The sequence below is a fragment of the Aedes albopictus genome, chromosome 3 (assembly GCF_035046485.1).
Source record: "Aedes albopictus strain Foshan chromosome 3, AalbF5, whole genome shotgun sequence".
Lineage (NCBI taxonomy): Eukaryota > Metazoa > Arthropoda > Insecta > Diptera > Culicidae > Aedes > Aedes albopictus.
Window position 1 is genome coordinate 101988626 of NC_085138.1, and position 25475 is coordinate 102014100.

Consider the following 25475-nt stretch of genomic DNA (forward strand, 5'->3'; position numbering starts at 1 on the left):
TACATAGTTGGTTGGGAACATAACGCGTTGATCTCGTTTTTTTGTAAACAATTTGTCATAAAAACATACCAAGAAAGGAAAAGTTAAACACGCATAAGTGTGTCATATAATAATTGTCATAAACTATATGCCATAGGGTAATTCTTCATTACACCAAAGAACCTAACCTCAAAATGACTGATAATTCTCAGGTCATTTTGACAGATGTAACATTATTTCGACATTAGGGTTACCAATTTTAAGATAGGGTGGTCCTAAAAATCAACGTTTTAAAAATCTAAAAATTTTTAAAAAATCATATTTTTTGAACAGTTGACCGATTTCAAACTTCTTTTTTTTTGAAAGCTATTGAATTGTAGTTTTAAGGAAAAATACGTTGAAGTTCTCAAACAGTGTTTAGGTACCAAAAAATGCAATTATTTTAGATTTTTCACGTTTTCATGGTCTTGGAACCAAAAGGGTACCCTGGTTTAATAATTTTAATCAAAAAAATCAGGAAATTCAGGCGTAACATATCAAAAAATTAGCGATGTATGTTTTTTTTTGGTTTTTGAGATATGATTTTTTGAATATAGAGAGTCATATATTATAATACTAGCTGGGTCTAACTTTGCCTGATGTCGCAAATTCTCATTAAACTTTGCCATGTATTACTTTTTTGGGTGATTCCTGATGTTTTTGGTATCCATAGTTTTATAAGGATTCAAAATATAGTCAAATTATAAAAAATGTTTTGTATGGGTAAATTTGGCCTTTTATTATCAAATAATCATATGTCAAAAACTAAAAAAAACATACATCGCTAATTTTTTGATAAGATACACCTGAATTTCCTGAATTTTATGATAAACATATAAAACCAGAGCACCCCTTTGGTCCCGAGACCTTAAAAACGTGAAAAACTAAAATAATTGCATTTTTTGCACCTAAACACAATTTGGCTGCTTTATCGTATTTTTCCATAAAACTACAATTCAATAGCTTTCAAACAAAAAAAAACAGGAGTTTAAAATTGGTCAACTGGTACAAAAGTTATGATTTTTTTAAATTTTAGTTTTTAAAAATCTTGATTTTTAGGACCACCCTATCTAAAAATTGGTCACCCTAATGACGAAATAAAAAATACGGGTCTAATTATTTTCGAAGAGCTACAAACCCACCAAGTTTCACGACAATCGGAGTTGCGCTACACTCAAACCTCCATTTAGGTCGAATCCTTTTAGGTCCCTCCATTTAGGTAATGTTACCTAAATGGAATCTGGTTGTGTAGAGAGCAGGTGGAGTGTTTTAGATTAGGGTTGCAAGTGGAGTGAAGTTGAGGGAAGTTTTGGGCGTGCTCAGGTGGGAGGGTAATGAGGGGGAGATTGGGCTGGTTTGGGACTGTTTAATGTTTCCTAAGAACTTTCTTGAGCATAGATCATCGAATCTACTTGCATGCTACTTTGTGCTGACAAGTGGTAAGTTTAAATTTAAGAATCTCTAAGAACTCCCTTGAGTATAGGTCATTGGATCTGCAATCCTAAACAGTCTGGAAGTCTTCAATCTCTTCTGAAACCACCTGAAACGTTTAAGGAACGCTTTAAAGCGTCGCTGAAAGCTCCCTGAAGCTTGCATAAGTGCTGTGATCCAAAATGTATTTTCAGAAACTGTAGGCCCCCTTAAACCCCTCCAAGCCCCTGTAACACCACTGAGACCCTCCGAAACCCCCGTAAACGCTTGCATAACGCCTCTGGAACCCGTCAAAAATTCTCTGAAGCTTCCGAAAACGCCCTCGAAATCCCCCTAAATCCCCTTCGGACACCATGTTACGCATCTAATACCCTCTGAAACCCCCAAAATATCTACGTAACGGCGGAGTAACGCCTCTGAATCTCGTTAAAAAATCATCTGAAGCTGTCTGAAATACCTTAGAAATCCCCCTAAAACCCCCTCGGACCCCATGTAACGCACCTGTGACCCTCAGAAACCACCCGAAATACCCCTGATTGAAGCCTCCCCCGTGCAACGCCTCTGACACCACCCCCCTCCTGAAACTCCCATGAAATCCCTCTGAAATCTCGTATGCCCCCCTTTAAATCTTCAGGCAACTCGCTCTTCTTAAACTTCTTTCAATTTTCAAATCCATTTAGGTAATTAATCCATTTAGGTAAAAACTCTATTTAGGCAGTCCCGACTCGTTACCTAAATAGAGGTTTTGGTTTACATCGTTTTTCTATGGAATGGCTGTATTTATTTGATCAACATCAAGATAAGACATTATCAACCATAGTAGGTACGCCACAATGCTCGGTTTGTGGCTGCCGCTCTCCATCCTCGGTTGTGCCCAATGCTCGCTAGGTCACGCTCAACCTGGTCCGCCCATCGTGCTCTCTGCGCTCCACGCCAACCGGATCAGTAGCAAACACCTGCTTTCCAGGGTCGTTATCCGGCATGCTTGCATCATGCCCTGTTCTTCCGGGTCTTTTTGACTTTGGTCACTTTCTGGATGCTGAGTTCGCAAGCTCATGGTTCATCCTTCGCCGCCACACACCGTTCTCCTGCACACCACCGAAGATCGTCCTTAGTAGGCCACACTCGAAAACTCAGAGTGCTTTCAGGTCCTCCTCGTGCATCGTCTATGTCTCGTGTCCGTAGAGGACCACCCCCAGCCAACACACGATCGCATATAATGTTGAATAGGATGCAAAAGTGAAGGCGATATGCGTACACTTTACACGCGGTTAAATGGGAGCATGTACGCATATGGCCTCCACTTTAGCATCTTATTCTACATCGTATACGACTTCGTGTTGGCTGGGCCGGTCTTATTAGCGTCTTGTACATGGTACACTTGGTGCGGGGTGAATCTTTTTTGACCGCAGTTTCTTCTGGATCCCGTAGACTTCCACAGATGATACGCCTTTGTATTTTACGGCTCACGTTATTGTCAGCCGTTAGCAATTAACCGAGGTAGACAAATTCTTCTACCACCTCGAAAGCATCCCCGTCTATCGTAACGCTACCAGTATGTACTTTGTCTTAGCCGCTTTCACCACCAGTCCGACCTTTGCTGCTTCACGTTTGAGGCGGGTGTACAGTTCTGCCACCGTTCGAAATGTTCTAGCAATAATATCTACGTGTCATCCGCAAAACAGACAAATTGGCCGGATTTCGTGAAGATCGTACCCCGGCTGTTGAGCCCGGCTCGGTGCATAACACCTTCCAGGGCGATGTTGAAAAGAGGGAAGGAAAGTCCATCACTTTGTCGTAGTCCCCGTCGAGATTCAAATGAACTGGATAGGTCACCCGAAATCCTTACGCTGTTCTACACACCGCCCATCGTTGCTGTTATCAGTCTGGTAAGTTTCTCGGGAAAGCTGTTCTCGACCATGATTTTCCATAGCTCTGTGCGGTCGATACTATCGTATGCCATCTTGAAGTCGATGAACATGTGGTGGGTTGGGACCTGGTACTCACGGCATTTCTGGAGGATTTGCCGTACGGTGAAGATCTGGTCCGTTGTCGACCGGCCGTCGATGAAACCGGCTTGGTTACTTTCCACGAATTCATTTACTTTAGGTGAAGGACGACGGAAGATGACCTGGGATAGCACTTCGTAGACGGCATTCAAAATGGTTATCGCTCGAAAGTTCTCACACATTAACTTGTCGCCTTTCTTGTAGATGGGACAGATGATCCTTTCCTTCCACTCCTCCGGTAGCTTTTCGGTTTCCCAAATCTTGACTTCTAACCGGTGCGGACAGATGGCCAACTTTTCCGGGCCCATCAAGATGAGTTCAGCTGCGATACCGTCCTTACCAGCCACTTTGTTGTTTTAGAGCTGGTGGATGGCCTCCTTAACTTCCCTCAGCGTGGGAGTTGGTTCGTTTCCGTTCTCTGCTGCACCAATATAGTCATTTCTTTCGTTGCCTTGATCCCCCGTGCCTACATTCTTTTCGCCATTCAGGCGCTCGTCGAAGTGCTGCTTCCACCTTTCGATCACCTCACGTTTGTCCGTCAGGAGGCTCCCGTCCTTATCCCTGCATATTTCAGCTTGCGACGTAGCCTTTGTGGAATGCATTGAGCTTCTGGTAGAACTTACGTGTTTCTTGTGAACGGCACAGCAGTTCCATTTCCTCGCATTCCGCTTCTTCCAGATGACGCTTTTTCTCCCAGAAGAGACGGGTCTGCTGCTTCCGCTTCTGTCTGTATCGCTCCATATTCTGTCGGGTCCCATGCTACAGCATTACCGCCCGCGCTGCATCCTTCTCCGCCAAAACCGTTCTGCACTCCTCGTCGAACCAATCGTTTCGTCGACTCCGTTCTACGTACCCGATAGTGCTCTCGGCTGCGTTGTTGATGGCTGCTTTGACTGTACTCCAGCAGTCCTCTAGAGGGGCCACATCGAGCACACACTCGTGCGGCAACGCTGCCTCGAGATTCTGCGCGTATGCGGTGGCGACATCCGGTTGCTTCAGTCGCTCTAGATCGTACCGGGGCGGCCGCCGGTAATGTACATTGTTAATGACGGAGAGTTTTGGGCGCAGTTTAACCTTCACCAGGTAGTGATCAGAGTCGATATTAGCGCCACGATAGGTCCTGACGTCGATAATGTCGGAAAAGTGCCGTTCATCAATCAGAACGTGGTCGATTTGCGATTCCGTTTGTTGTGGTGATCTCCAGGTGTAACGATACGGGATGCTGTGCTGGAAGAAGGTGCTACGAATGGCCATGTTCTTGGAGGCGGCGAAATCAATGAGTCGTAGGCCGTTTTCGTTCGTCTGTTGGTGGGCGCTGAACTTTCCAATCGTCGGTCTGAATTCCTCCTCCTGGCCTACCTAAGCGTTAATCTCCTACGATAATCTTGACGTCGTGGCTTGGGCAGCGGTCGTCCTCGCGTTCGAGCTGCGCGTAGAATGCGTCCTTGTCATCATCAGTGCTTCCGAAGTGAGGGCTGTGCACGTTTATTATGCTGAGGTTGAAGAATCGGCCCTTGATCCTCAACATGCACAATCTTTCGTCAATCGGCCACCAACCGATCACGCGCTTCTGCATGTCGCCCAACACTATAAAAGCTGTTCCCAGCTCACGTCCCAGGTAACCAATAATCAGTTAAAATTTCTTTTATTTAGCACTATATGCGCCTTTACTGCAGATCATTAAATTCTTATATGCCGTATATGCGCCATAACTGCTAATTAAAAGCAGGTTTTGGCCCAATATACGGCTGATTAAATGCTTATCTTTCCTATCCCCAAAAAATCGAACATAAACAAACATATTTTACCCTGCGCATTTCAGTCGCTTCATATTCTTCCCTTTCTTTACTCACACTCTCCTGTGCGACTTTGGGACTGTTGTTTATTTTTGCAGTTGCTTTTTACAGTTGTTTTCTGCTGTTCCCGCTGAAATTGGGATTCGATCCCACAATCCTCTGGCTGATGATGATGATGAACCGCGCTACAGGATGAGCTATAAATGATCAGATAATGTGCGTTGATTTTTTGATCTATTGAAGGCTTCAGTACCACACCGGCAGGTATTTTGCTGTGCCCGGACAACGACTCGGACAAGTGCTGATAATCAAAACATTCACATAATACACGACGGCATAATTGGTTTCTTATTCCATGGGATTTATTTGAAAAGCATTTGTTCTCTCATTGATTTGCTTCGTTGCTACCAGTAAATGATGGGACATCTGAATGGTAATGGATCCTATAGTCGTGGCAATGTTGAAATGTGTAACAGTTTTAACATCGCTCATCTCTCTTAGCAGTTTTATGGCAATAAAGTAGCAGTTAGGATGCTTGTTATCCAAAAAATATCGTGCATTTGAAATGCTACACAACAGCTGCCAGATTTTAGGCAGCATTTGAATTGATAATACAGGGCAATTCAGCACTCGAACTGCTATGATACAGCAGCAAGCAGATATAATGCAGTTTTAAAGCTGAAATACAGCTTATTTAAATGCTTATTGGTTACCTGGGGTGTGTTGCCGCAGCTCTGGTAGATGGTATGATTACCTCTAAACGTTCGCACCATAGATCCTGTCCAACACACCTCCTGCAGCGCTACGACCCGCGGTCCTTCAGTAGATCGGCGAGTATGCGGGTGCTCCCGATGAAGTTGAGAGATCTGCAGGTCCACGTACCTAGCTTCCAATCGCAAGTCCCTTTTCATCGCTGTGGTCGTCGCCATTGGTATCGGTTCGCATCCTTCTCTTGTTGATTTTTCGGTGCTTGTCTTGTTATGGCCTGCTCGCAGGGCCTGACACCAGCCCACTAACCCAGGGAACTGGGCTTACCTTCCCGGAAGCTACGGGTTTTGCATTGTCATTTCCTACAACTACAGTGCTAAATAGCTAAGCTCAAGCGCCAGTCTTCGCCGAGGGTGGTGTTTTTAATGGGCGCCCAGGATATAATATTTTATCTGAGCTTCCACCCACACTGTTACCACTTGGAAAGCCTAACAAATGAGGCAATTCATTCACTGAAAGCAATGAAAGTTTGAAAAAAAGACGTCTTACCCCACTTGCCCCTACAACGCATGACTGCTCGCGTAGCAAACATTGGCGCGACTATTGAAAGGTTAAGAACATTGTTTACTACTCTGATAAGAGACTCCTAGTCCACAGCTGTCTACCGATTACGCCACTGACTGACATGTCGTGCATCAACGACCTCTGAAGGAAAACTGGCACGCCAAATACCTATAGAAACATGCGGTCAAAGTTGAATCCGATCCAAAATGCTCCTCGTGACGAAGAGAGGTCAGGAACACCTGGTGCCACCCAGCACAGCAGCATTGTCCGGACGCATCGACACTACTGTTTTGGATCATATTCCGTTCATCGCACTCGTCGTTGTTTGTCCTATTCTCACGGCGACATGAACGAGTATGCAGCTCATATCTCGCAAATGAGACTCCCTGGCAGGCAGAGCGGATGACCTTGAACTTGTTTCGCGCCAAAACCAAAAGTGCAGCGCGAGCGCTCCAAAGCGAGACACCCACCACAACCGGCGATGATGTGGAGACGACGACGGCGGCGGCAGCCGGTGAGCGAACTCAGCAGCAGCAGCACACTTTAGTTCGAACTAGTCCCCATCGAAATCATGCGGGCCGCGTACGATGCTCCGAGAAAGCGTTCTGGAGTGAGATATCGGTCCGCGTGTGGAGCCCCGACCGACCGACCGACCGGACGACGACGGTCGCGTTCGAATCGGTTTCGTTGGGGCTCGTCGTCGACGACGACGACCCGTCGTAGTGGGTGAGAGAAAACGTTCGATTCCTTTTTGCGCTCGTGGTTTGTTTTGGGGAGCCGCAGGCGAGCGCGAGCCGATGAATGTCAGTGACGCTCAACAGACAGGGCTTCAGAGTTGGGTTGACATCGTCGGCATGCGGAGACTTCTTCCGCGCATCGAATACCCAACAAGGCCCAGTCCTCTGCTGTGGCACCATCCGGTGTGATGTGATGTACATATGGGGAAAAAGCGTTTTGTTTAGTTTAGCTGTGTCGCGAGTTTGCAAAGTTTGGTCGCCTGTGACCGATGGATGAAAATTGGAATGGGGTATAGATTTTTCTTTGGAAGTTGAGCTTCAATGGAAAGAGTAAATTGCCTCCTCATCACATCACATGTTAGCAATTTTTGGTAGCCGACCTACCTGGTAATCATGATATTTTAGGATAGCGATGATGCACTGCACGAAATTTTGCTGGCCTGCTATTCTCACAGAAAATTTGACGTTTTTGCGGGGCCGACACCGCTCAAACGCCTAATTTCGTATGAGAGTAAGCAGGCCAGTATTAATTCGTGCAGTAATCCATGAACTATGCAGTACCAGACTACTACACTGAGAGTGCAACAAATTCTAAGATCACGGTGAAAACCGCCATACATAAGCTGTTAGTACACAGGGTCAAATATTTGTCCAAAAAGAAACCAATGCTCAAACATCTTGTTTGACTCGATCAAATTTTCATTAGTGTCAAACTGATGTTGTTTCTTGAGTTCTTTCCTTGTCAAATATTGCTAATTTAAGGTTGAAGGATTCGTCATTGACATAATCCTCATCATTGACAACGCGAAAGCAGTTTTCTCGTTCAAAACTGAAATTTTCGCAGTGAAAATGTGTTCACTATACTCCATTTTCCACCCACAATACAGTGAATAGATTTTCACTGCGGAAACATCAGTTTTGAATGAGAAAACTGCTTTCGCATTTTCAATGATGACGATTATGTCAATGACGAATCCTTCAACCTTAAGGTGTCATGATGCATCACCAAGTTTTCAAACGAATCATTGACTTTTTGCTTTTCAATGATTGTTTGCCTCGCGATTTTGAAGTGATAAAAAACTGCCTGTTCTGCAGCAACGCAGCTGAAAAAGTATCATCGCAATCACTGCGAGTGAGCATATGGGATGATACTTTTTCATACGAATATTCGCTTTGGTTTCAGAAAATTATCACTTTGAAATTTCGAGCCACATATCCAACATGGCTGCCGATTCTGATGATGCCGTAAAAAGCCTTAAAGAAAACTTTCCGTTTTACGGTAGAACGAAAAGCTACCGCAGCTGTCAGACTACTGATTTTCATTGAGGTATCATCGATCTACCCTAGCAAGCCCTAGCGATGCCTTGGATAGCCTTGGATACGACGCCAATGATCATTGTTTGTTGTTGGTTTTCAGTTCAATTCCCCTTGCAAGCATGCTTTGATTTGGCCTTCAGTTTCAATGATAGGATGATTTTCAAGCCTGCGGTAGGACTTTGACAGCTGCGGTAGAACTCGGCGGCTACCGCAGAGTGGAATTTTTTCTAAAAATCCGCAATATTTGACCCTGTGTAGTACTAGCCATATTCTTTATTACACCAACACAGCTAGCCAAGAAAATATTTGACACTTACCCAAGTAACAATTCCATCGCTGATTGGTTTTGTTTGATTTTTATGAATGTTTTATTACAGCAAAAGTCAAAACTCACAGTTTTATGACTGCTTTTATGAAAACCATTAATAAAATGTTTTATAGTATACTTGAAGATATTCATATAGACAGATTTTAAGAGTAAACAAAACTTTCCGATACCTTCTGGCAATCGTTATTACCGCAATAAAACTGTTTAAACTCTCAACAGATGGCGATCCGTTCGATTAGTAACGACATCTGTTGGTGGAAAAGCAGAAACTACGACACTGCTAGGTTTATTGCGGTCATCATAAAAGTAAACATGCTTTCGTTTCATTTTCGCTGATTATGGTCGTCGCCATATTGAAGAATTAGCTTACGTGAATGAAAAATAGTTAATTGGGTTTTTAAATTTAGATAAATGTATTCTGGAACTCGATTTGAATAGGTCGTATGTGCTTTTGTCGATTAAAAATTCGATCAGTTGGATTCGCTTATTGTAGCAAAAACCGCTGAAATTGAAGAAAGTTGATACATACAGCAGATTCCTCACAAAATAAGCTTTCCGTTCCATCAATAAAAGTCTCAAAAATAACTTCCATATTGCTACAATAACTAAAATAAACTGATCGAATTTTATATCGACAAAAGCACATACGACCTATTCAAATCGAGCTCCAGTATTGATTTATTGGTTTCATACGAAAGAGCACCTTTTTCTGAACCACTACGATTTTTTTCAGATTTTTAGAACTTAATTTTGGTACCTAAAATCAATTTCGAAGAGATTTTTTAAAATCACCTTTTGACAGCTGGGCAACTGCTTGACAGCTCCACCCAGTACAAAATGCGACGAGGGTGATTCGACAAATCGCTACCATACAAACTTCAAACTGATTTTTAAATAGGTTCCCGGGCACCAAAATTTATGAAAATTTGGATTTCGGCTCAGTTTGGCATGCAGATTCCGAATATGAAATTATCTCAACACCACTAAAGAAGCCAATTTTGCTTAAGGACAGACTTGTTAGAATCCCAAAATGGCCGCCACAATGGCCGACTTTGGGACTTACTCACGATTTCGAGGGCACAAATCTCTTCATAAACAAAACCAGCGCACCTGATCTTCTTATTTTAGGCTTATTACAAGTGAGCAAGAACAGAATAATGAAATTCACTGTTGTTTGAAGCTTGCTTTTTGAGATTTGTGCGTCTGAAGTTCTGATGCACAGTTGAAGCGGGTTTTTAAGACGTTTGTCCTTAAATTAGCAATGAATTGGTAGTTTGCAACCATTTTCATAACATGCCCAAGTAACAATTCCATCGCTGATTGGTTTTGTTTGATTTTTATTAATGTTTTATTACAGCAATAATTAAAACTCACAGTTTTATGACTGCTTTTATGAAAACCATTAATAAAATGTTTTATAGTATACTTGAAGATATCCATAAAGACAGATTTTAAGAGTAAACAAAACTTTCCGATATGTAAACCTTCTGGCAATCATTATTACCGCAATAAAACTGTTAAAACTCTCAACAGATGGCGGTCCGTTCGATTAGTAACGACATCTGTTGGTGGGAAAGCAGAAACTACGACACTGCTAGGTTTATTGCGGTCATCATAAAAGTAAACTTGCTTTCGTTTTATTTTCGCTGATTATGGTCGTCGCCATATTGAAGAATTAGCTTACGTGAATGAAAAATAGTTAATTTTGCGTAAATTAGAAATGAATTGGTAGTTTGCAACCATTTTCATAACATGCTCACATAAATAAACTCTCTCTGCTGAGTTTTCTTGAGATTCGGGAGAGTTTTACTAAATTCACAAATTGTTTTATTTCATTCCAAGATGATAATATTCACTATTTTCGAAGCGCATTAATTTTATGATTCTGCAACCCCAATATTCACGGTAAATTCGAATGCGCATAAGCCTACCAGCACAATAACTACTAAAATACTACTTTGAAATAACCGCTTTCTACTCACGAATGATGTATTCTTCTGAACTTTACGTGCCATCGAAGAAGCTTCTCTGCATCTTGAGCTGTCATAGTTTTTGTTGAGAAAAAAAAAACAACAACAATCGAGAATGGGAAATATTTCAACTAGGTTTTAAAACGGATTTATTGCTACTCTTAATGCGGTTTGCAAAACCTCTCCGAGAGTGATCCACTTAGCCGGAAGATGCTCTTAAAGAGGTTATCAAGAGGTTTTGATGTATGATTCAGTTTTATTGCAAGTTTTATAAAATTGGTCATGAAGATCTCTTGTAGAGCCGAACAAAACTTAAAATGTTACTTGGGTTCCCATGTCATTTTGACAGATCACACACATACACGAAACAGACGGATCATATATTGCTTTTTTCACTGAAAATTTTCCTTGCTTCGCTGAACAACATGACGTTTTCTTCCAGCGAAGGCTTACGCGATACAGAAAATCGCTGAATTTCACACTAACACTGCAGAAAATCTGTCAACAATAACTCAATACACATGCATTTTCAGCGAAAAGATCTATTTGCGTGACAACAATCCACTCCCATGACTACCGGGCGGCCGCCGTCAAATATCAGGATTGCCAACTGTCCGGCGACTGCTGTCAGTTTTCTTTGTCGCCGAATCTGGCGCTGGGTCTTCGGCGCGGAAACCCAAAGGTGGGAATAAAATTTTGGGGTTTGCGCGCAATATTCTACTTTATCGATCTTGTTGCCGTTCTTTTCATCCATGTTTTCATCCCTCTAGTGTCCTCACATTCCAGCAGTAAAGCCAGTAGTTGAGTATACAGTACAGCTAAACTTTTGGAAGACATTTGGTCCTTTCTTGGCAACAGGAAAGGTTTCTCTATGTTACCGCTATATCATGGGCTCTTTCTCAATAAAAAAAATAAGCAGAATGTAACCATTTCATTGTTTTATTCACTTTCACCAACAATCCACTTTTCTCTAAACCCCCCAAATACATAATCTACATTCCCCTAAATGCCTCAAATCTCCTGTATTTATAAACGTTGCAATCCTAAATCAGCTTGCATTTCAGTAACAAATTTTGAAAACGACGTATAATCAATGCTACACCATTGATTATACGTCGTTTTCAAAATTTGTTACTGATTTGTAGTCACCGGTTTTTTTGTTCTAAGCTAGTGACATTTTATCATAATAGGCACCTAAAGTCCTATCGAGATTCTTGTTTTAAACCACAATATATGGTTCAATAGTACATATTTACTCATTTTTTGATGTTTTTATTAAGCGTTGTTGAGAATATATAATTTTTATTTTTTTAGCCTTTTGTCCATGCTTTTGTCTCGTCCCTACACTGAAATAAATTTTGTTGTTGTTTCCACCGAATCCATGGTAAAATTAAGAACTGTACCAACAATTTTCAACCGAATGCAAAATTCTGTTAATTGTACTGAAACATTGTCAATATTACCATGCGTGAAGTACCATTGACTAAAAACATTCTTAATGTTACTATTTTGACATTGTATTTTTGACCATGTTTATCTAAGACGCGCACCATCAAGTCTACATGGTCGAAATTACAATGCCCAAATAGTAGAACCAAGAATGTTTTTAGTCAACAGTAATACACGCATGGTAATATTGACAATGTTTCAGTACAATTAACAGAATTTTGCATTCGGTTGAAAATTGTTGGTACAGTTCTTAATTCTACCATGGATTCGGTGGAAACGACAACAAAATTTATTTCAGTGTAGCTTATAACACATACTTTGAGTGATTTTTTTCACCGTGTATGTCAGATAGGAACATTTTTGAAATCCCAGTGCGAAAAATGTCGAGCTCAGTCACACAAGGTTGACCTCAAATGTCAAAGTAGAACTATTTACCATTTTACTTATTTCGAATTTTCTCATTATTCCTTTGTTTTCCAAGTTCGAGTAAAGTACAATTCCGATTAGAATACCATGCTTGATCGTATTATTCAATATAAGCGAGATTTCGTCTTTAATTTTAGGACCCTATTCAATTTGCCGATCAAAGCAATCGGATTGCTACGATGAAAATATTTCCGTAGTATTTTCGTATACTAACGAGGGTTTAGAGTTGCACGCCGCCTTTGGGAATCATCGTTCTTAGCCGCCGTAGCTCAATCCGGCTTCAATGTGTGAACTGTTGACTAATACTATTTTCAATTCAAGGAGGAAACAGGAGTGTTAGATCAGGAAAATCCTTTTGAACGCCCTTTATAATTACCACCTCCGGCAAAGATTAACGGTTAGCAAATGAATTTAACTGAATTCGGCTCCGTTATGATTGTTGGCGCATGAGCCTAAAATAAACCTGGAAATGTCAAATATTGCCATGGCTAGCTTAGCTGGTGTAATGAAGAATCAAAATGACCTGAGAGAAGTGTCAAACATTTTCATGGCTAGCTTTGTAGGGCAGTACTTCCCAAACTGTGCGCCGCGGCGCCCTGGTGCGTCGTGAACACTTGTCAGGTGCGCCGCAGGCTGTTGAGCCAAAGCACATAGAACAAACTCTTGTTATTGAATGCGGAAAATCTTTTCTGTTTTGTTTATCGTCTCACTATTTTTGCGTTGTAGACCAAAGTCTTGACTTTTTAGGGAAGACTTCGAAAGAAAGTTACTCAATGGAGTTTTCCCTGTTCCAAATTTTCAAATAATAATTAACTTTTCCAAAGTCTTTGAATGTTTTCCGAAATTTCTTATATCCTCATGAAACGTCTAGTTTTTTACCAAATTTTTAAATTTCCGGAGATCTGAATTCCTATTGAAATTGTAATGTTGAAATGTAATTGTAAGGAGTTGTTTTGATCACTATGAAGTTGAACTTTTTTATGTTTTTGCTTAGTTTTCGATTTTATGAATTTTTTTGAATTCAAAGTAATGTTTTCAAGGAACTTTTTTGAAGTTCTTCCGAAAATAATAACTACCAACCTCCCGAACTTCATGCTGTCTCAAAAGTTTCTGAACGTCATGTTTACACCCAATTCTTTTTTGCACGGGTCTAGTTTTTGCTATAGCTCAGTCGAATCTCATGATTCTCATGGTGTACATTCATCATTACCGTATTTATTGAGATTTTAAGCCCTAGCCTAATTCATCTCCTTATCGTGAAAAAATACGAAAAAATGACTGAACAATTCATTTTTATATTTTTTCTATAATAGAATAAACTACATATTATATTTATCAAATTTGTAAGTTTTGCATTGATTTCCTCCAATGTTTTTTGTCCTGTGAATCTTCAAGCAATTTTGCTTCAAAAACAAGAAATGTTACGATTGAAGGCTATTTTTACGATTTGTATTTGAAATTTTCAACTGAAAGTGTAAAAATCATCAAAATTCGTTGTAAAAAGTTGCTGGTGCGCCGCGAGATTTTTGAAAATCTCAAAAGGCGCCACGATAGCAAAAAGTTTGGGAACCTCTGTTGTAGGGTGTAATGAAGAATAGACACAAATTTTTCAAAATATTCCCTATTGCATCGGCCGGGAATCGAACCCGGGCCGCCCGCGTGGCAGGCGAGCATTCTACCACTGAACCACCGATGCATGTGTTAACGAGGTACCCTAGTTCCAACTTAACATTATTTCTTTCAAAAGTGCTAATTTTTCTCTGCAATTTTTTTTTTTTTTCATTTTTTCCATTATTCTTCTATGCATTAAAATTTTTTTGAAAAGATCAACGGTCACTTTGAGAGATAACGGCATGAGCGAAAAAAGGACAAACGCCAAGATTGCAGCACTATTTGAGTGACCCAAGAATTGTAGAATCGTGTAATGAAGAACTTCTATCATAACAATTCTCGCTAAGGCGCTGTCCATAAACTACGGTGACTCATTTTTGGCCATCTCATAACCCCCCTCCCCCCTTGTTGACTTTTTTCCATACAAAATTTTCGAAAATTGTATGGAGCGTAAACTTTGACCAGACAAGCCCCCCCTAAAGTCTACGTAGTTTATGGACAGGCCCTAAGCTTTTTTAACCCTAAAAGGGCCTCATTTTCGTCACCTCGCTGAGTGTGTTCCATCAAAGACGAGCTCTGAAAGGCGCCTGGGGTCCAATGGACCCCAGGTATCCCTTTTAGGGTTAACAATTAAAAAATATTTCATTTTTTTTTTAGAATACATATTTGCGATTTTTTGTAATAATGTTATTAGCACAGACATAGTGATGTTGTATAATATACCTTGCTTCTTTATCGATGAACACAAGGTCCTGTGGCGCAATGGATAACGCGTCTGACTACGGATCAGAAGATTCCAGGTTCGACTCCTGGCAGGATCGAATTATTTTTGTAGCAAACTGCTAAGAGCACAGTAAATACTATCAAGTTATGATGCTATCGAAAAATCTCATAGAATAAAAAGCATCATTGTCAGAAGTGGGATTCGAACCCACGCCTTCAGAGAAGACTACGACCTGAACGTAGCGCCTTAGACCGCTCGGACATCCTGACACATGATTGAACGGGGTAAAAGTGGCAGTCTGGTTACCTCAGTAGCCAGCTGATTGAGATGTGTTTATTTATCAAGAAGAAAATGTGCATAAAAGAGCGCGTACATATGTTCTGATGAAAATGAAAGAACAGAAAACATTTACCTAGTTAATTTTGCTTAAAATTAATTTATCATTTGCGGATATTTCGAAAAATAGTTATTTTGGCAGTTCTGCCCGCATAGCAAATTACAATTTGCCTTAAGATCCAAACAATAAATCTCTTCTATCTGATAATGTAAGTACACGACATGATGTTGATATTTTATTAAACCATATAAACCATGCATCATTTGACTATAAACAACAGTCTAAGTAACCCGTACTAAGTTGTAGCTATAAGGCATATTGTGCAGATATAATGAGATGATATGAGGATCAAGAGTTGTGGGAAATGGTTGAAATATATCATCACACCCTGTAGAATGCTGCAAGTTTTCATTTGCCTAGCACACTTATACGTGTACATTCTACTACATTTCACTGATGTTTAACAATTTGGCAAATTGTCACACGCATTAGTATCAGTTATAGATAAATAGTAGAGTAAACATAGATCCGCGGACATCGCTGAGTGAAATGTTTCAAGCGTGTGAATAGTATTTTCCAAGAGTGCGATGGTTGAATATGACGTCATGCGCTCCATTGGTGTTGTTGGAATCATGACGTCATGCTCGTTTGGATACAGATTTTGACAGTTCGTTTGGATACAACGGATTCATCATCACGGATCTATGTTTACTCTACACTGAAAAACAAGAGAACCCAAAATTGAGTATTTTTAAACTTACTTTTGAGTTCATTTTTTCATTCCCTTTCATTCGCTCCCTTTATTGTTGTCAGAGAGTAAATAGCAAAACAATCCAACTTTGAGAGTTCGATACGGGAAGCCAAAATTGAGTAAGTGACATAGTACCGAAAGTTGAGTAATTTAAACTGACGGTTGAGTAAAAAGAACTTCGACTCCAGGTACTTTGGCCGTATACGCCTAAATGCAAACTACCTACCTCAACATCGACTCCACCAACTCAAAATTGGCTTCCCACACGCAACCTCAAAGTTGGGTGGAATGAACTCACTTTTGGGTACTTTTGTTTCTCCGTGTACTATCTATAGTATCAGTGAGCGATTTGGATCGAGCCAAAAGCAGGAAAAGTGTCGGTTTGCAAACAAAAAAGAACAATGGTCTTAGCCAGTCGAAAAGACAAGTCCAAAGAAAAAAAAAAAAAAACAAAAAAGAAAAATGAAAAAAATGAAGCAGTGCGTTATTCCCAATTTTTCAACGCAATTTTAACTGATTTAAAGTTCTGTTGGATTAGATATCAGAAGAAGTTTTCTACCTCTCTTCAGCGCTGAATCCGCCCACGTGTACTGCTGCCAGCGTTTTCATTGGTAAGTGCATCATCCGCTAATCAATGATGATTTTAATGTATGTTTGATTTCAAGCTTCAGGTGGAGTGTAAATGTATGCAAACCTTTTGGAGAAATGTTACTACCCATTCGTTTCCGAGCTCGTTCCAACAAGGAGATATTCATCCAGGAGTTCCGCGAATTATGCCACGGAGAAATTCGGCATACAACACAACCACACCACCCGCCCCCTCTGGGCATCGGAGAGGTATCGGAACCAGTAAAATACCTTCTGCTGGCAAAGCGGAGATCATTCAAGAAATTGTCGCGAAATTTGAGTTTAGTTGCTGAGGAGGCAGTTACAAGTTCGCCGAATCACCATTAATTCTACCGGCAATGTGCCTTCCATGGTACGGAGACCAACAACAGCGTAGTCTCGGACCGGAGAGAAGAGAGTCATAGAGGTAAGTTAGTTTACTTTTCAGGATTGGATGGTTTTGATCTGATTCCAGTGCTTGCTCCCGTGTGGAATTTTGTTGCAGGTTACTTCTGGAGAAGAATGCTCAAACAATACTGGCCAAGGATGTAGCTGCGGGACGCCCAGCAAGGGCAGGAGGAGATGGCGAAATTTGTAAAACTTCATCGGAAATCTGTAGGATAAGCATACGGAGCGAAGAATGTGGGAAAAAGGGCCCAGTATTGGGGACTACGAAGGTGATGATTTTGTTTGCGGTTTTCTGTGAGAAAGTGAAGGAGGGAAGATTTTTTGCTTTTTTTTTCACTCATACTCCCATAAGAAACCCCGTAGGAAGAAAGAGTGTTTCCCGGCTCATCAACCTTCGTAGTCCCCAATTGTCATACTCGAGTGAGCTGAAATGGAGAAGTAGATACCAGTGACGAAGTAAGCCGGATAGGACCTAAATCAGGATACAGTAACGGGTCATTTAGGGCGGTTTAGGAAATGTAGGAGTTTTTTTTTATTAGCTCTTAACGACCGTTTTACGATAATTTCCATCGTTGTACTTTTAATATTCATCAATATATGTTCATTTAACCCTTAAAAGCGCAATGTTGTTTTAAAACAACATACCTAAAAACGCTCCAAAATAATTGACCTTCACTTATATTATTAATTATTAATTTATTTTTAAAATCAGTTTTTATTGTCGTGCGCCTTTAAGGGTTAATTGATTATATATATTTCATTATTTTTCAAAGCAATTTGTTATTTTCGAGTAACGGTTTCACTATTGAAGAACTTTCGTGCCAAATGCAATGTATGTTCTATTTTGGCGGAAAGGGTTTATGGAGCCAGTTGCTCGAAAATAACAAATTGCTTTAGAAACTAATTAATTGATATTTTTAATTTTAAATTGTATTTGAACAATATAGCATGCTGTTTATTTTAATATTTGCACAATAAATGAACAATACCACAGTCAGTTATATTTTTCTCCAGATTTATGGTTTAAGTATTTTGCAACAATTTGCTGTATTCTTATCGCAGCGGAAACTGGATTACATCTTCACAGTTTGGCATATTGTTTTATGAAAATTTTGTTCGGGAAAAATGCCGATTTTTTATGGTAACCTAACTTAACCGCCTATTCGTCATATTGTTATTTGACCCATTACAATTTGCCAAGTGGTATACTACAATACACTTAAACTACAGCGTAATGTGATGGCGAATAGCATGTGATATTGTTTAGGCATAGTCGCAAGTAGTTATTGACTACATGCGAGATTGTACAGCTACAGTTAGTAACTATGCGGGTGGTAATCGATTGTATATATTCAGTTCAACAATTATCAAATAATATACCAGCTGTAAACAATAAAATTCTCTTGAAAGAATTTGATTTTATAAAGAAACGCACTCGAGATTCAGATCCAAACTATGGGCATACCAACATGTCAATTTCAAAGACTACCAACGATTGAAATTGTTACTTTTTGCATTAATTACGTATCGGAATCATACTGCTTTATCGACACGCAGGGTCCTGTGGCGCAATGGATAACGCGTCTGACTACGGATCAGAAGATTCCAGGTTCGACTCCTGGCAGGATCGAATTATTTTTGCAACAACCACTCTCTCTAGGAAAGTAAACACAATGCTAACACAATCAGGCCAAACATTTCAATGAGTCCTATCTCCACCATTTGGGCTCTCGTTGTTCACTTTTTCTCTTCCAATTATTGCAATGTAATGGTACACTTCTCAACCACTTTTGCAGTACAAACCAAAAGACGATTGTTTTTTGACCATCGTTCTATGCAAGGAGACAATTGCAATTCAAATAAACAGCTGAGATATTAACGAAAGAGGGAAACCAAAGAGAGCCTATCTTCTGCAGATAGGACCTTTAGATATGTTTGGCCAGAAATGTCATCTACTCATGAAAAACTCACAGAATAAAAAGCATCATTGTCAGAAGTGGGATTCGAACCCACGCCTTCAGAGAAGACTACGACCTGAACGTAGCGCCTTAGACCGCTCGGCCATCCTGACACACGTTTGACCGTAGTGAAAGTGGTAGTCTGGTTACCTTAACAGCGCATTGGAGATCTGCTTATCTACGTAGAAAGCAATGATTTTAAGAACAGAAAATATCCAGTGACTTTTCATTCAAGTTTACATCTGAGTCACCTGTTCTTATTTTTTGTTGTGGCGAAAAGCAAACAAGTTTTGGCATTTTTACTTTCTTTTATTATACCATCAAACCTAAGCTCTAAAATATTTGACAGTTCCTAAATTATATGACAATGGACAATTACAACAATGGCTGCAACGTCGGTAAAGTAGAATTTATTTTTTGTCTCTATCTTGCTTGTCTGTAATCTATCAAGTGACCTGAGAACTGTCAAACATTTTCAAGGCTAGGTATTGAAGAAGAGCAACTTCGACAATGTTCGACCTACTTCATTGAACAGGACTGATTTTTACTGAAGAAATTCGGCTTTTTTCAAAAAAATCCGAACTCGGCATTTGGATTTTGACGTCTAATTTATAATTCAACTACGTTTACTTCATCACTGTTGCTCAATGAAATTGTGTTTTTCTTTTGCATTTATCACCTATCGAAGTCGTGCTGCTTTATCGATACACAGGGTCCTGTGGCGCAATGGATAACGCGTCTGACTACGGATCAGAAGATTCCAGGTTCGACTCCTGGCAGGATCGAAATATTTTTACAACATTACTTATTTCTAGCAGCATCTTAAGGGGAATTCTCTACTACACCACGAAACATAATCTCAAAATGTTTTACAATTCTCAGGTTATTTGGCAACTTGCATGCAAAGACACGCAGAATACAAAAAGCGTCTTGTCAGAAGTGGGATTCGAACCCACGCCTTCAGAGAAGACTACGACCTGAACGTAGCGCCTTAGACCGCTCGGCCATCCTGACCCGTTCAGCATTGGCGACAAATTATCAAAGATCAAAGTTTTATTTTACAAAATATAAACTGAAACTCTATCACACGATTTTATAAATATAGTAGATGTTACAGTAATACCAAAACGTAAAAATAAAGGTTATATTATAATAAATAAATAATAATACTGAAACCAATAAAATTATTTAATTGCATCGGCCGGGAATCGAACCCAGGCCGCCCGCGTGGCAGGCGAGCATTCTACCACTGAACCACCGATGCCTTGTTAGAAAACTTCAGAATTCGACTGTAGTGATCCAGCTAATTTTTTCTAGCTCTTTCGTTTTATATCGCTTTCTCTATTTAGTGCCCATATATATTTTCATACTTATTGCTCTTCTATATATAGCAGTTTCTGTATAGCTCGCTCTCCGGGAGCTTCTAGCTCTCCGGGAGCTTCTAGCTCTCCCAGAGCTTCTAGCTCTCCCAGAGCTTCTAGCTCTCCCAGAGCTTCTAGCTCTCCCAGAGCTTCTAGCTCTCCCAGAGCTTCTAGCTCTCCCAGAGCTTCTAGCTCTCCCAGAGCTTCTAGCTCTCCCAGAGCTTCTAGCTCTCCCAGAGCTTCTAGCTCTCCCAGAGCTTCTAGCTCTCCCAGAGCTTCTAGCTCTCCCAGAGCTTCTAGCTCTCCCAGAGCTTCTAGCTCTCCCAGAGCTTCTAGCTCTCCCAGAGCTTCTAGCTCTCCCAGAGCTTCTAGCTCTCCCAGAGCTTCTAGCTCTCCCAGAGCTTCTAGCTCTCCCAGAGCTTCTAGCTCTCCCAGAGCTTCTAGCTCTCCCAGAGCTTCTAGCTCTCCCAGAGCTTCTAGCTCTCCCAGAGCTTCTAGCTCTCCCAGAGCTTCTTGCTCTCCCAGAGCTTCTAGCTCTCCCAGAGCTTCTAGCTCTCCCAGAGCTTTTAGCTCTCCCAGAGCTTCTAGCTCTCCCAGAGCTTCTAGCTCTCCCAGAGCTTCTAGCTCTCCCAGAGCTTCTAGCTCTCCCAGAGCTTCTAGCTCTCCCAGAGCTTCTAGCTCTCCCAGAGCTTCTAGCTCTCTCAGAACTTCTAGCTCTCCCAGAGCTTCTAGCTTTCCCAGAGCTTCTAGCTCTCCCAGAGCTTCTAGCTCTCCCAGAGCTTCTAGCTCTCTCAGAACTTCTAGCTCTCCCAGAGCTTCTAGCTCTCCCAGAGCTTCTAGCTCTCTCAGAACTTCTAGCTCTCCCAGAGCTTCTAGCTCTCCCAGAGCTTCTAGCTTTCCCAGAGCTTCTAGCTCTCCCAGAGCTTCTAGCTCTCCCAGAGCTTCTAGCTCTCCCAGAGCTTCTAGCTCTCCCAGAGCTTCTAGCTCTCCCAGAGCTTCTAGCTCTCCCAGAGCTTCTAGCTCTCCCAGAGCTTGTAGCTCTCCCAGAGCTTGTAGCTCTCCCAGAGCTTGTAGCTCTCCCAGAGCTTGTAGCTCTCCCAGAGCTTGTAGCTCTCCCAGAGCTTCTAGCTCTCCCAGAGCTTCTAGCTCTCCCAGAGCTTGTAGCTCTCCCAGAGCTTCTAGCTCTCCCAGAGCTTGTAGCTCTCCCAGAGCTTGTAGCTCTCCCAGAGCATCTAGCTCTCCCAGAGCTTGTAGCTCTCCCAGAGCTTGTAGCTCTCCCAGAGCTTCTAGCTCTCCCAGAGCTTCTAGCTCTCCCAGAGCTTGTAGCTCTCCCAGAGCTTCTAGCTCTCCCAGAGCTTCTAGCTCTCCCAGAGCTTGTAGCTCTCCCAGAGCTTGTAGCTCTCCCAGAGCTTGTAGCTCTCCCAGAGCTTGTAGCTCTCCCAGAGCTTGTAGCTCTCCCAGAGCTTGTAGCTCTCCCAGAGCTTGTAGCTCTCCCAGAGCTTGTAGCTCTCCCAGAGCTTGTAGCTCTCCCAGAGCTTGTAGCTCTCCCAGAGCTTGTAGCTCTCCCAGAGCTTCTAGCTCTCCCAGAGCTTCTAGCTCTCCCAGAGCTTCTAGCTCTCCCAGAGCTTGTAGCTCTCCCAGAGCTTGTAGCTCTCCCAGAGCTTGTAGCTCTCCCAGAGCTTCTAGCTCTCCCAGAGCTTCTAGCTCTCCCAGAGCTTCTAGCTCTCCCAGAGCTTCTAGCTCTCCCAGAGCTTCTAGCTCTCCCAGAGCTTCTAGCTCTCCCAGAGCTTCTAGCTCTCCCAGAGCTTCTAGCTCTCCCAGAGCTTCTAGCTCTCCCAGAGCTTCTAGCTCTCCCAGAGCTTCTAGCTCTCCCAGAGCTTCTAGCTCTCCCAGAGCTTCTAGCTCTCCCAGAGCTTCTAGCTCTCCCAGAGCTTCTAGCTCTCCCAGAGCTTCTAGCTCTCCCAGAGCTTCTAGCTCTCCCAGAGCTTCTAGCTCTCCCAGAGCTTCTAGCTCTCCCAGAGCTTCTAGCTCTCCCAGAGCTTCTAGCTCTCCCAGAGCTTCTAGCTCTCCCAGAGCTTCTAGCTCTCCCAGAGCTTCTAGCTCTCCCAGAGCTTCTAGCTCTCCCAGAGCTTCTAGCTCTCCCAGAGCTTCTAGCTCTCCCAGAGCTTCTAGCTCTCCCAGAGCTTCTAGCTCTCCCAGAGCTTCTAGCTCTCACAGAGCTTCTAGCTCTCCCAGAGCTTCTAGCTCTCCCAGAGCTTCTAGCTCTCCCAGAGCTTCTAGCTCTCCCAGAGCTTCTAGCTCTCCCAGAGCTTCTAGCTCTCCCAGAGCTTCTAGCTCTCCCAGAGCTTCTAGCTCTCCCAGAGCTTCTAGCTCTCCCAGAGCTTCTAGCTCTCCCAGAGCTTCTAGCTCTCCCAGAGCTTCTAGCTCTCCCAGAGCTTCTAGCTCTCCCAGAGCTTCTAGCTCTCCCAGAGCTTCTAGCTCTCCCAGAGCTTCTAGCTCTCCCAGAGCTTCTAGCTCTCCCAGAGCTTCTAGCTCTCCCAGAGCTTCTAGCTCTCCCAGAGCTTCTAGCTCTCCCAGAGCTTCTAGCTCTCCCAGAGCTTCTAGCTCTCCCAGAGCTTCTAGCTCTCCCAGAGCTTCTAGCTCTCCCAGAGCTTCTAGCTCTCCCAGAGCTTCTAGCTCTCCCAGAGCTTCTAGCTCTCCCAGAGCTTCTAGCTCTCCCAGAGCTTCTAGCTCTCCCAGAGCTTCTAGCTCTCCCAGAGCTTCTAGCTCTCCCAGAGCTTCTAGCTCTCCCAGAGCTTCTAGCTCTCCCAGAGCTTCTAGCTCTCCCAGAGCTTCTAGCTCTCCCAGAGCTTCTAGCTCTCCCAGAGCTTCTAGCTCTCCCAGAGCTTCTAGCTCTCCCAGAGCTTCTAGCTCTCCCAGAGCTTGAATCACTCGTAGAGCTTGAAGCACTCGTAGAGCTTGAAGCACTCGTAGAGCTTCCAACTCTCCCAGTGCTTTAAACTCTCCCAGAGCTTCTAGCTCTCCCAGAGCTTCTAGCTCTTGTTATGTTCCAATTTTGTTCATAAAATCCGAACTCGGCATTCAGATATTGAAGTCTTATTTATATCTTAACTACGCTCAACCCAAGATATTTACCTCCTATCGAAGTCGTATTGCCTGATCGATCTATAGGGTCCTGTGGCGCAATGGATAACGCGTCTGACTACGGATCAGAAGATTCCAGGTTCGACTCCTGGCAGGATCGAATTATTTTTACAATAATATTTACTCTCAGCACTTTACTCAAGCAGGTGAATTCATTACTAAACCACGAAACCTAAACTCAAATTTTCTCACAATTCTCAGGTTATTTTGCAACATACATGCAAGAACACGCAGGGCATAAAAAGCGTCTTGTCAGAAGTGGGATTCGAACCCACGCCTTCAGAGAAGACTACGACCTGAACGTAGCGCCTTAGACCACTCGGCCATCCTGACTATATCATGCAGCATTTGCGACAAATGCTCGAAGATGCTAGATTTTTTTTTACAAAATATGAACTGAAACTCTATGAACACACGATTTAATAAATATAGTAAGGATTACAGCATAATCAAATGTTTAAAATAAAGGTGATATTGTAATAATAAATAATAATAAAACGAATAAAAAATAACTCGATTGCATCGGCCGGGAATCGAACCCGGGCCGCCCGCGTGGCAGGCGAGCATTCTACCACTGAACCACCGATGCCTTGTTGAAATATTTCTGATTTCGCCTGTAATCCTCCAGCAAATTCTTTTTGGCTTTTCGTTTTCTAGAACTTTTTCTATTTAGTTCCAATAATACTTATTACTTACATCGCAATTTCTATAGCTCTTTCAATATTACAGGTTTTGTAGCTCTCTCAGAGCTTCTAGCTCTCCCTAAGCTTCTTGCTCTCCCAGAGCTTGGAGCTCTCTCAGAGCTTGGAGCTCTCTCAGAGCTTGGAGCTCTCTCAGAGCTTGAAGCTCTCCCAGAGCTTGGAGCTCTCCCAGAGCTTGGAGCTCTCCCAGAGCTTGGAGCTCTCCCAGAGCTTGGAGCTCTCCCAGAGCTTGGAGCTCTCCCAGAGCTTGGAGCTCTCCCAGAGCTTGGAGCTCTCCCAGAGCTTGGAGCTCTCCCAGAGCTTGGAGCTCTCCCAGAGCTTGGAGCTCTCCGGGAGCTTGGAGCTCTCCGGGAGCTTGGAGCTCTCCGGGAGCTTGGAGCTCTCCGGGAGCTTGGAGCTCTCCGGGAGCTTGGAGCTCTCCGGGAGCTTGGAGCTCTCCGGGAGCTTGGAGCTCTCCGGGAGCTTGGAGCTCTCCGGGAGCTTGGAGCTCTCCGGGAGCTTGGAGCTCTCCGGGAGCTTGGAGCTCTCCGGGAGCTTGGAGCTCTCCGGGAGCTTGGAGCTCTCCGGGAGCTTGGAGCTCTCCGGGAGCTTGGAGCTCTCCGGGAGCTTGGAGCTCTCCGGGAGCTTGGAGCTCTCCGGGAGCTTGGAGCTCTCCGGGAGCTTGGAGCTCTCCGGGAGCTTGGAGCTCTCCTGGAGCTTGGAGCTCTCCGGGAGCTTGGAGCTCTCCGGGAGCTTGGAGCTCTCCGGGAGCTTGGAGCTCTCCGGGAGCTTGGAGCTCTCCGGGAGCTTGGAGCTCTCCGGGAGCTTGGAGCTCTCCGGGAGCTTGGAGCTCTCCGGGAGCTTGGAGCTCTCCGGGAGCTTGGAGCTCTCCGGGAGCTTGGAGCTCTCCGGGAGCTTGGAGCTCTCCGGGAGCTTGGAGCTCTCCGGGAGCTTGGAGCTCTCCGGGAGCTTGGAGCTCTCCGGGAGCTTGGAGCTCTCCGGGAGCTTGGAGCTCTGCGGGAGCTTGGAGATCTCCGGGAGCTTGGAGCTCTCCGGGAGCTTGGAGCTCTCCGAGAGCTTGGAGCTCTCCGGGAGCTTGGAGCTCTCCGGGAGCTTGGAGCTCTCCGGGAGCTTGGAGCTCT

The 25475-nt window shown here is 42.9% G+C and overlaps 1 long non-coding RNA gene and 11 other non-coding genes across 12 annotated transcripts; 5 read left to right on the forward strand and 7 right to left on the reverse strand.

Annotated features, from left to right (window-relative positions):
* Positions 1 to 14378: 14378 nt before the first annotated feature.
* Trnag-gcc (transfer RNA glycine (anticodon GCC)) lies at positions 14379 to 14449 on the reverse strand. Its single transcript has one exon. It is a non-coding gene; the product is annotated as a tRNA-Gly (tRNA).
* A 663-nt stretch (positions 14450 to 15112) lies between these two features.
* On the forward strand, positions 15113 to 15185 carry Trnar-acg (transfer RNA arginine (anticodon ACG)). Its single transcript has one exon. It is a non-coding gene; the product is annotated as a tRNA-Arg (tRNA).
* An 89-nt stretch (positions 15186 to 15274) lies between these two features.
* On the reverse strand, positions 15275 to 15357 carry Trnal-cag (transfer RNA leucine (anticodon CAG)). Its single transcript has one exon. It is a non-coding gene; the product is annotated as a tRNA-Leu (tRNA).
* Positions 15358 to 16628: 1271 nt separating this feature from the next.
* LOC109426795 (uncharacterized) lies at positions 16629 to 17423 on the forward strand. Its single transcript, XR_003898858.2, has 3 exons — positions 16629 to 16787; positions 16842 to 17209; positions 17288 to 17423. It is a non-coding gene; the product is annotated as an uncharacterized LOC109426795 (long non-coding RNA).
* Positions 17424 to 18747: 1324 nt separating this feature from the next.
* Trnar-acg (transfer RNA arginine (anticodon ACG)) lies at positions 18748 to 18820 on the forward strand. The gene has a single exon. It is a non-coding gene; the product is annotated as a tRNA-Arg (tRNA).
* Positions 18821 to 19178: 358 nt separating this feature from the next.
* Trnal-cag (transfer RNA leucine (anticodon CAG)) lies at positions 19179 to 19261 on the reverse strand. The gene has a single exon. It is a non-coding gene; the product is annotated as a tRNA-Leu (tRNA).
* A 599-nt stretch (positions 19262 to 19860) lies between these two features.
* On the forward strand, positions 19861 to 19933 carry Trnar-acg (transfer RNA arginine (anticodon ACG)). Its single transcript has one exon. It is a non-coding gene; the product is annotated as a tRNA-Arg (tRNA).
* A 146-nt stretch (positions 19934 to 20079) lies between these two features.
* Trnal-cag (transfer RNA leucine (anticodon CAG)) lies at positions 20080 to 20162 on the reverse strand. Its single transcript has one exon. It is a non-coding gene; the product is annotated as a tRNA-Leu (tRNA).
* A 179-nt stretch (positions 20163 to 20341) lies between these two features.
* On the reverse strand, positions 20342 to 20412 carry Trnag-gcc (transfer RNA glycine (anticodon GCC)). The gene has a single exon. It is a non-coding gene; the product is annotated as a tRNA-Gly (tRNA).
* A 3268-nt stretch (positions 20413 to 23680) lies between these two features.
* Positions 23681 to 23753, forward strand: Trnar-acg (transfer RNA arginine (anticodon ACG)). Its single transcript has one exon. It is a non-coding gene; the product is annotated as a tRNA-Arg (tRNA).
* A 150-nt stretch (positions 23754 to 23903) lies between these two features.
* Trnal-cag (transfer RNA leucine (anticodon CAG)) lies at positions 23904 to 23986 on the reverse strand. The gene has a single exon. It is a non-coding gene; the product is annotated as a tRNA-Leu (tRNA).
* Positions 23987 to 24171: 185 nt separating this feature from the next.
* Trnag-gcc (transfer RNA glycine (anticodon GCC)) lies at positions 24172 to 24242 on the reverse strand. The gene has a single exon. It is a non-coding gene; the product is annotated as a tRNA-Gly (tRNA).
* Positions 24243 to 25475: the final 1233 nt, after the last annotated feature.